The sequence below is a fragment of the Lactuca serriola genome, chromosome 7 (genome assembly GCF_051521515.1).
Source record: "Lactuca serriola cultivar US96UC23 chromosome 7, Lser_US96UC23_V15, whole genome shotgun sequence".
NCBI classification, from domain to species: domain Eukaryota; kingdom Viridiplantae; phylum Streptophyta; class Magnoliopsida; order Asterales; family Asteraceae; genus Lactuca; species Lactuca serriola.
Genome location: NC_136414.1, coordinates 202,921,443 through 202,933,140, shown reverse-complemented (window position 1 = coordinate 202,933,140; position 11,698 = coordinate 202,921,443). Strand labels below are relative to the sequence as shown.

Genomic DNA, 11,698 nt, shown 5'->3' with positions numbered 1-11,698 from the left:
TTTAAACATTTCATATATTTCAAAGTTCAAATTAAATTGAATTAATATGTGTTAAGGTATCTGCTTAAGAGTTATTCAACAAATTATCGTAAATTGATGTAGTCTATCGTTATAAAATCATCTATTTTGGATTTTTTTTTAAAAATGACACAAACGTTGCAAAATTTCATTTGTAGATTTGTTTTTTTCAAACAAAAGCATTGATAACTCTTTGTGAGGTATTAATATCACCATCTTCCATATAACCATCAATAATTCCATCGTAAAGAAACCACTCATTTGATCTTGTGGATTGTGTTTGCTATTTGTGATGACTAATATTATCATCTCGATCCCTCATGCAATCGTGACAAATTTCATATTAAAGGATCTCGTTAAGATCAAATGACTGCACTTGCTAATCGCAAAGATAAACTAACATATATTTAAGAGAATTCAGATGATAATTAAGGGTTTATAATTAACTAAATTGGTTGGCAATTTTCTAGCAACTAAAAACTACTTGTAACATCCTATTGTGGATAGTTTTGTGATTTAAGGCCCGTGGGCCTTAATCCGAATATGAGAAGGTTTTGAGGCTTTGAAAGAGAAAGGCTTAGGCCCTTTTGGGATGTGGGTAAGGTACATTGTGTGATAAAAAAGGTCGGTTTGTGCTTTAGAGCCCAAATGTATTGTTAAAGGCGTCGGTTCGGGCTTTTCATGAATTTTGGATCTGAGTTCAAGTGGGCTTCAGGAGGGATAAAGTTGATAGAAGTGTAGGGCTTCTCGTTATTTTTTCGTGGATATAAGGATCGTCGGAAACAGATTTATAAAGAAGAAGTTATGGCCTTCAGAAGTTTTGTGGTTTCAGGCTTAGCCGAGTACGTTGGGCGTACTAGTGAAGAAGGAAGTACGATGGGCGTACTAACCAGGGGTGGTCGCGAATGTTCTTCGGAGTACGCTGGGCGTACGCTAATCAGACCTGAACCCTATTTTAGGGTCTTGGACCATATTTAACCTCCTTATCTCATAACCTAACCCTAATATCTTCAGCCTCCATCCCTCTAAACCCTAGAAATCGACCCTAAGCCTCCATTTGAGTGATTCTTAAGCATTTTGGTGATTTAGTGAGTTTTTGGTGCATATTGTGGAAGAAGGAGTTCCTTGAGGAAGCGTTGTTTGGCTTGGAGCTTGTGGATCCAAGACCTAATCAGGTTGATCTAGCTCCAGAAAGCATAAAGTTTGAATCTTAGTGGCTTTCTCATGTGGATCTAATGAGGTGATGACTTGTTATGTTTGGCTTTTGAAGAAGAAGGAGCTTTGAAAGAGAATAGCTTGAGCATCTAGCTTTTGGATCTATGTTCTTCTCTTGTTGGTGCATCTTCCAGAGGTATCAAGTTTGAAACTTGCTTATTGTTGTGCTAGTTTTTGTTTTTGGTCCATTTTAGGGTTTTTGGTCCCAAAGCTTGAAGCTTTATGAGTTGTTGAACTCCAGAGCCTAATATATGTCCCTTTAAGTGTTTCTAGTGAGAGGATTCATAAAAATGAGGCCTTGGACGTTGGAACCACCTCATGCATAAGATATGAGCATTTTTCGGAGTAAAGAGTAAGAGTTTTTGTGTTCGGGACTTGATCTGCCATGCAAAGGCTTAAAGTCACAAGCTTTATTGTGTATGAGCTTTTATGGAGACCAGATCTAAGAGTATAGCTATGGTTTTAACAGATTAAGACCAAGGGAGTGGAGATGACAATCATGTACATACGCTGAGCGTAATTCCAGTACGCCCCGCGTACTTACCAAGTGTCCCCGATGGCCAATCTGAATTCGTGAGTATGCTGAGCGTACCAAGGGAGATACGCACTGTGTAACCTCTGTGGACTTTTGGGCTAAGTCTCATTTTGGGCCTGGAGTTTGGACCGGTTGTAGTAGAGTTTTGTACCGGAGAGTGTGTGTGTGTGTGTGTGTGTGTGCTTTGGGCTCTTGAGTGGGCTTGCCATTTAGATTTGAGAATTTGGGCCTCGGGAGAGTCCATTTATTATGAGGCCTTGGTGGGCCCAATGGGTTTAGATTATTGATGGCCTAGTTAGTGGGCTATCTTTTTACCTAATGAGTGAGAGTTTGGATTTAGTTCCTAATTGGGTGAATTGTGGTTTTGGCTCAGAGATAGAAGCTGGTGCGCAGCAACAACATTTTTAGGGGTTGTTCATCATCCGAGGTGAGTCTTCTCACTATACTTTACCTAGAGTGGTAATATGTGTGTGACCGGAGGGTCTTATGTGTTTATATTGAGTACTATGATATCCTGCATTATGTCTATGTGATTTATGTTGTGTATTATTCTGTGCTCACAGAGTTAGGACCGGAGGGTCCACCAGAGTTGTGGGACTGAATGGTCCCACTAAGACACATTGAACGGAGGGTCATACAGAGTTATAGCCTCGAGTGGCTAAAGAGTTGTATGTGGTATTTTGGGGAACTCACTAAGCTTCGTGCTTACCGTGTTATGTGATATGTGTTTCAGGTTTTCTCAAGATCGTGGGAAGGCACCGATTTGATTGTACACACCAGAGTAGGAGTTATGTTTTGAGGATCCTGGAGTACGAATCAAACAATTATGGAGTTGTGTTTTGTAAATTAAATCAATGAGATTTTTGTGAAACGTGTTACGAGAATTATATGATTTTACAATGAAAAATTTGTTTGAAAATTTACGGTGTTACACTACTAAACTGGATACAGGTGAACATATGATTTTTAATATATTTGTGTCTTTCTCTAATGATTCAACTACTTCAACGGGATCCAATCAACCTTCTTCCGCTGGAGTTGAGTCATCTAGTAGGCATGTATATCGTCGTTTTTCATATTTCAACCCTGATCCCGAGCGGACAATATATATGAAGGTGTTAGAAAAAAAAATTGTTAGGAAAATGGATGTGTAACCTATAGGGATCCTACTTGTCCACATTTATGTAGAAAGCATCCATATATCCATATAGTTCACCTTTATGTGTACGACCATTTGTTCCTCTATCAACTACGTAGCTAGCTATAAAAGATGTTATAAAGGATGACAACACAACATCTTTCCACTTATTCTTGTTAAATTGTTTGACGATTTTTTGTAATATTGTCGTTTGTAAGTGTGGATATTGTTGTTTGATAGTTTTTGATAGAAACATTATCGTTAGGCACTTTTGAGAAAACTCTTGTTTGTTAAATTCAAAATATTCATGTTGAATGGTTTACAATAACGATAATGAACTTAAACATAAGTTATACTTAAAGTAGGGTAAGCATAACTCACTTACAGCGGAGTTTGGCTAGGAGTCGGCCTCTGCGGGGGCAGAACTTCTGAGCCGAAAGCTCTTCTTCTCGGAGCCTTCTAGCGCTTCAGGAGTCGCCTCTAGCACTTGGAAAGTACTAGGGAATGGGAGGGGTTAAGAAGGATGTTTGAGAGAGAAACAATGGTAAAGGTGTGAAGAAATGAGGTGATCCTCGCACCTATTTATAGGTTGAGGCTTCGGACTACGTTGGGCATAACCTCGAAGTACGATGCATGTACTCAATACGCTGCATGTACGAGGCTCTACGTTGCATGTACGAGGGGCAGGTGTCGGCATCCGAAGCGAAGCCATAGGGAGAAAGCGAAGGTCAGGATCGCGCCACGTGTCAGCCTCGCATCCTCTCATAATTTAATTAACTTCTAAATTCCGTAACTTTTGCATACGAGCTCCGTTTTCGACATTCTTTACATCCATGCATAGGTGGCGACGTGATCTACAACTTTTGTTTAGAATCCGTCGGCTAATTTTGATCTTATTTTTAAAGTTATATTTTAACAGGCTTAGACAGTTAAAGTACATTAAAAATTCATAATTTTGCCATCTGATGTCCGTTTTTACTGTGTTTATATCGTTGAACTCCTATTAATGGGATATCCAATTCTCGTTTAGATTTTTTCAGCCAAAAATCGACCGATCTAAAATTTGATTTCTGAGTTGTATACTGCTACGCTGAATCTTAGAAAAAAATCATAACTTCCTCTAATAAAGTCAGATTTAGACGTTCTCTATTTGCACGCTCTCGGTTTAACGACTACTATACTTTCATTTAGAACTCTTAGGCTAAAATGTAATTTAGCAAAAATTCACTTTTTACGATACGCAAAGTCGTGCTAGTTAATTTAATCGCGTAATTTCGAAGTAACATAACTTCTTCATACGAAGTCGGATTTTAGCGTTCTTTATACGTACGGAATCCTTGTCACATACATTATAAATATTTTTAAGATTATTTGTCCTAAATAATCTTCTATCAAAAAATTATTTTTGATGCTTATTATCTCTAAATTAACTAGCCCGAATTTACGGGCGTTACAATGCATCCGGACAACTAAATATACATGAACAAAACTACCCCATTCATGAATTGGAGTTGGCAATGGTTGTTTTTGTGCTAAAGATATGGAGACATTGTCTTTATAGCACAAAGTGTAAACTTTTCACCAATCAGAAGAGTCTCTAATATCTTTTTGATCAGAAGGAGTTGAAAATGAGACAAAGGCTATAGCTAGAATTGCTCAAGGATTATGACTACGAAATACTTTACCACCCTGGTAAAGCGAATGTTGTGGAAGATGTTTTGAGTAGAAAAATAAACCTGCAGAGGAAAAGCCCAAGAGCGTTAAGAATTGAAATTGTCTTGACGATTGTGGAAAGTATCAGAAAGGCTCAAACTGATGCCTTAAAAGGAGATAATCGAAAAGAAGAACGTCTGGGCAAGACGTTAATGTTTGGAACGAACAACCAAGGGTTGAAGGTATTCCAGAACAGAATTTAGGTACCCAAGATGGGTGGGATAAAAGAGTTTCTAATGGAAGAGTATCATAAAACTATGTGCCATATTCATCGTGGTAGCACCAAAATGTATATGGATTTGAAACCATATTACTGATGGCCAATGATGAAACTCGATGTCGCTAAGTATGTGGTCGAGTGTGTGACATGCGCAAGAGTTAAGACTCAATATCATAAACCATGTGGGAAGGTGCCCATAGGTAAATGGGAGGACATTAGCATGGATTTCGTAACCAAACTGCCTAAAACGAAGGGATGCCATGATATGATTTGGGTGATTATGGACTGATTTACAAAGATTGCACGTTTCATAGAAGCCAACAAGAAATGGTCTATGGAAAATCTCGCTAAAGTATATGTGAAACAGATAGTGAGAGCTCATGGTGTTCCCTTGACGACTGTGTCATACCGAAACAGTCGCTTTACTTCTAGATTTTGAAAGAGATTACACGAAGAGATGGGTACAAAACTGTGTTTGAGTACCGCCTACCATCCACAGACAGATGGTCAAAGTGAAAGAACAATTCAAACAATAGAGGATATGTTGCGATCTTGTACTTTGGAGTTTATAGGTAACTAGGATGAGCATCTTATCGCACGTCGTACGGATAGAAATGTTGCACGCCATATTGTTGGCTTGAAGCCGGAGAGAAACAATTTATAGGGCATTGGATTGTCCATCAGACCGCTGAGAAATTAAAAGTAATCAAAGAAAGAATGATAGCAAATCGGAACCGTCAAAAGAGCTATGCAAATAAGAAGTGACAACCAATTACTTTTGGAGTCGGAGACCACCACTTGCTTAAGCTCTCTCCATGGAAGGGACTTATGGGCGGCATGGGAATCTGAGTCCAAGGTTTATTGGACCGTTCAAAGTGCTTCAAAGAATTAGAAACCAAGCGTACAAACAGGAATTACCACTGAACTGGAAGGTATTCATAACACATTTCATGTTTTTTACTTGAGGAAGTTCTTAGGAGATGTTCCCGATATGATTCCACTTTCGGAATTAAGAATCAATGAAAAGAAAGAGTTATTAAAGAGCTTGAAGCAATTGTTGACCGTAAGACGAATAAATTACGACGTAAGATGGTTGACTTACTACTTGTGTGTTGGAAACATACGTCAGGGCAGAACCTTACCTGGGAGACAAAAAGCGACATGAGGAGTCACTATCCACATATGTTTGTTGATACATGATTCTGCGACAGAAGCAGCCTAAAGGGGAGATAATTGTAGCACCCACTTTTCTCGCTACGCATTAGTTAAAAAAATATGTATTTTCGAAGGTCGACGATTGTAATCTTTTATGAATAAGTGACTGATAATTATTCAAGTATATGTGTTTATATATTATGTACGTGGAAATTGGACAAATATTATGTGTATATATTATTTGTGTAAAAACTTATTTGAAAACTTAATAAATATGGATAAAGAAATGATAACAATTAAAATATTATTTAAGATAAATTATAAAGTAATAGAGATTGTGATCGCAAGCCTGTGCATATAAATAACGCTTAAATCTGACTGCGTATGAGGAAGTAATGATTTTTTGAAGTTTCACGATGAGTCTGACACAACTATGTGTGTCATAAAAAGAGAAAAAAAATTGGTCACTTTTTTGCCAAAACAATCTAAACGAGAATCGAATTATACATAAATACAAATATGTCGATATAAAGACAGTCGAGAACGGAGTTCGTATGAATAAGTTATGATTTTCACACGAATTTTAACAGTATAATATCTATAAAAATATCAAACTAAAATATCATGAGAATTAATTGTTGGAATCTAAAGGAAAGTACTAATACTCGAAAATACCTATGTGTGGATATAAAGAAAGTCGGAAACAGAGCTTGTATGCGAAAGTTATGATTTTTCGAAGATTGCTAAAAATAGGCGATGGTATGACACCACTTAGAGGATGCCACGTGGTAGGCATAGTGACCAATCCTCGGAGGCAACGTGGCACCACAAAATGATGATATATGGCACCAAGATTTCTTGACACGTGGTACAAAAATAGACCAAGTCTTATATGTGAAGCAGCTTCACCCAACTGCAAACACGATGGGCATGACACGCCTAGAAGGGATGCGACGCACCTTCGTGTAACCTATATTTTGGACAAATTTGGCTCATTTTTTCTCACACTTTCATACATATTTCACTCAAGCCTTTCCCCACTTTGAGTCCGAATTTTCCCTAGTATTTGGAGTGTTTTAGAGGAGCTTTGAGTCATAAGAGAGCCTAATAATATAAGCTTTCGGGCCGGAGTTTTGCCTGTGAACTTTTCGGGCTTTTGTCAAAAAACCTCTGTAATTTAAATTGCACTTGCTATGCTTTAAGTGTAACTTATATTTATATACATTTTAATTATTAAAAACTTATAAATAAGATTTATTAGTGACTCCAAATCATAATGTCGATTAATCTCCTTACAAAAGTGATGTCTAGGCTAGATTTAGTGAGGTGTTTAAAGTGAATTTTCGAATCAATATACTTTGCATATCAAACGGGTCCTACCTCCAATATGATCTTACATGGTTATTCCTTATTATTCATTGGGATTAGTGAGGAATCTAAACTATCGTTATTATAATCGCAAGAAATATAAAACAAAGAGTAAGACTTAGTGATATTTATATCTAGTTCTTTTGAAAGGAAAAGCTAAAAGGTGTTAGGCGAAGCAATGACCAAACCGTAAGACATCCAATTTTAACAAGTGAGTGCATAATTACTTTCATTTTATACATAGACACAAGTATTCTAAATGCTTAAATGTTATGTGTGATATTTATCCGTATTTTCAATAAATGTGTTAGATATACTAGCATGACAAGATTTTTGCCTAATTGATATGTTGGGTTATATTATTTTAGGTAGTGAAAGGCTGTGTGAAATAATATTGTGAGGCTGTGACCATGGTACTATTGTACCACTGTGACCAGTCATCTAATAGGATATAGATGACGACCACGGACTATTCTAGACAGTCGAATGGAACATTGCCAGACTTGAAATATGTAGGTGTTAATGAACTGTGTGTTCATTCGTGTACTCCATCCCCCCATGGATGCCTTACTGACAAGTATTTCTAAGGAATCCTTGAAGCATTATTGCATACTCATTGCTTACAATGATCCTTTAGGATAAGTCTCTTGAGATCATCAATTTAGGATCAGGGAGTGAGAATAACGATCATGGGTAATCAGGTTACTTGTTTGGTGTGAAATATATATCTAAAAGAATTTAGTTATATTATTGTGGGTTGAAAACCCTATGTACTCACCAGGATCCTCAGCCTGACCCACTCAGTTTCTTTGTATCACCGGTAGCGATACGAAGACACAAAGATAATGATTTTAAAACTGTTGAGAGATTTGAGGAGTTTTAGGCCATTAGTGTAATAAACTGTTGTAAGGCTTGTAATGACTAGCTTATGTTTATGTTATTGTATCAATGTTGACATCCAAAGTTTTTAATATTAATGTAAAATGTTTCTTCAAAAATGTTTCATATATATTATGGGACTAATTTTACACTAATAAAAGAATATTTTGTTTTAAATAAGCATGAAGAAAATGTCTTTTCGGGCCGTAAAATTAAGGATGTCACACCATCATCCCCTCATTTAGATGGGTTTGTACACTTTTTCTATTATCCACAAGTTCTATTTATGTTTATATATAATCATGTCACAAACATATTTTACCAAATGTATATGATACACACTATATTATCTCATGTAAAATTCATTTTTATTTTATAACACAAATGTAACTATTTCAAGTATTACGTTACCACTTCCATATAAATGCACTTGAATTTGATCATCTATTACTTTCCATGTTCCAATAATAGATTTGTAACAAGTGCCAGTTTATAATAATTACTAGGTTATAACCCGTGGAATCCACGAGTGAGAGTAAACAACACACAACACAAAAATCATTTCATAATCAACACATTATGTTAAATGCACAAAATAAAAACTTACATTTTTTATTCATTTAATATATCATCATAACTCATTTTGCAAACTAAACCCATACAAATTAACTTTTAGTGAGAGATCAAACGACAACCAATTAAAAAGGATTAAAATTTTATTTTCAAATCATTTGTGTTTAAGAGATTGATAACTATGATAATTAGACATCGAGTGAATTGAATTTTTGTTTGTTTAGCTCATTTGGTTGTTACGATAACAACCACTTAATATACCTCATAATTTTGTAGCCTTTTGTGTTTATCAACATAAGCAATAGCTGAAATGAAAACATCTAATATCTACAATCAATTTTTCTTGGTTTTCATAGTATTAAGAGAGCGATCCATAGTACAACCTATCATGTGGTTGTGCTTTTTTTTATTAACAACCAATATTGACCGTATGGTATAGGATACATATCTTAAAGACATACAAATGTTATCTTATATGTAAAGTTATACAAATGCAAGAAATAACAACATACTTGTATTTATTGGTTTATTTTAGCATCATACTTCCATTTATTACCATTACAACATTATAGTTTCTATTGTTTTAGTAAATCATATAACTTGCATGTTCTAACCCACCATAGGCCTGCATTTGAGTCAAACTCACCAATTTTCAATTTCAAAAATTAACATCTTTATGTAATATATATTCAAGAAAATATTAAATTAACATTAAATTGCATCAGATAAAATAAATATTTTCCATTTTAAAATGGGTAAAGCTGGCTATAAAAGTCGAGTTCCAAAAAAAACAATTTTGACATCAGAGTCAACTTTGTTATTGGTTTACCTCAATGTCGTTCTAGAAATTTGTTATATAGTGATCGAAACCCACCATATATTTATCTTATGAAACTCCTACCAGAACATGATCATATATCATCTCAGACTCCGGTTATTAACTCCTATCTTCAAAATCACTTTTACCCTGTTACGGAAATTTTGTGAGACCACACTGTGATTCAAGTTAATAAAGAAAATCAAAGGAAATTTAAGAAATAAGGGAATATCAAGATGTTGGAATGCGAGTCATTTTGAGATTTTTCAATAAATTAATTAAAGTCAAAATGAGTAAAGATTTTATATCGCTATGAAAATTTATTTCGTACTTTACATGAACTTTATTTTGTCTAGTATCAAACTAATTATGCATCTTGTAAAAAATGAGATAATAAAAAACATAAGTAGGTTGGCATATGGATTTTTTAAGTGATTATTGCTGCTTGAAATATCACATTTATATAATAACTTATACTATCTGTGATAGTTAGGTAATTTTAATTTAACTTAATAATCAATTTTATTATAGCAATTCCTTACCATGTCATCAAAAGATTAAAACTTTAAACAGAAAATAATTCAATAATCATAATTATAATCTTTGGTTTACCTGACACATAGAAAAAAAAATTCTTATAACAAATAATAATATAATAATTTAAGTAAACATACTTTAAATCAAAATAATCAGTCTACACACACCTCTAAAGTCCAAAACACATCTTATATATAATGCAAACCCATTATGATAATCACAATGAAATTAAAAAAATCTTCAAAATTAAGATGAGACAAGAAATATACCATTTGAGATGTTGTTGGTGACAGATTATAACTGTGATAAGGTGAAGTTCTTCCAATGAGGCTTGAAATAGTTCATATCTATCATTGGAGATGGTGGAATCAGTTATGGTTTCTCAAGCTAAAATTGAAACAATAAACACAAAAAAAAAAAAAAAATTTTAAGGTATTCTCTGCTACTCTAAAAACATAAAAACAAAATAAAAACTCATCATATTATTGTATATAAATCTGAAACAAAAAATTTTATCAGCAAAGCCCCTTCTATTAGAATTTAAACCATATATACCATCAATAAACAAAGGTTTACAAATATCATCATTTTTCTTTGAGGTAAACCGCTCATGGTTTTAGTTTGAATATCAAACTTCAAACCCGCATGATTACTTGAATGCTTTCCCTGTAAAACACTATCAATAACTTCAATTTTTAAAGGATAAACTTGAAAAATACTTGAAAATAGGATAAAATTTAACCTTGAGAAGTACTCGTGATGAAATGCTGGTGAAAATCAATGGTTGCAATCAAATCAAGGAGAAAGTTGAAAAATACTTTACATGATAGGATTACACCAGTAAATGCTTCTAAAATAGGTAGTAATGAATATCAGTTATTACAATCAAATCAAGGAGGACAAATTTCTCTTTCATATAAAACAAATATATGGGTGTTTCTTATTGTATTAATAAGTTGCTTTGTTACTTACCAGGTCCTTTTCAGTGAGAAGGTAAAAAGAAAGAATCATTCTAAAAGATACTCCGATCATCCCCTAGTTGAACATGATCAATTGTAATTGAAAATACATGAGAAAACGATTGAAGTCCAAAAACTTTGAAAATAAAACGAACCAAACTTATCAACGCACATCAAGAAAGAGATTCTCACACCACCTAAAGAATAAATATATATATATTGACTAAAACAAACATAAAACTAAAAACGTTGAGGAACCCTGAAACTAAAAAACCCAGTTGGTTTTGTTACTACTAAAGAGATTATCGATTAATTCAATGGAAGATTCAATAAATCAATAAAAAAGAGATTTTAGGGGACGTTTCTAATAATATAATGTAGATCGGTTGTCGTAGAAGAAGAACAACAACAAATTACCGTTGTGTTAGATGGTGGTGAAAAAAGTCGACGACGAAAATGGTTGTGGTGAATGGGCTAGAATTGGGAGGGAGAGAGAGAAAGAGAAAGGGGAGTTGATTAGGGTGGCGGCCATATTAGGGTTTTAGTAAGAGAGAGGAGTTAAGAGAATACC

General features: G+C 34.5%; 1 long non-coding RNA gene across 1 annotated transcript; it reads right to left on the bottom strand.

Annotated features, from left to right (window-relative positions):
* Positions 1-9,257: 9,257 nt before the first annotated feature.
* Positions 9,258-11,304, bottom strand: LOC145062766 (uncharacterized). The gene is made up of 3 exons (XR_013687709.1): positions 10,911-11,304; positions 10,438-10,834; positions 9,258-9,781 (listed from the first exon to the last, which is right to left on the bottom strand). It is a non-coding gene; the product is annotated as an uncharacterized LOC145062766 (long non-coding RNA).
* Between the last annotated feature and the right edge of the window lie 394 nt (positions 11,305-11,698).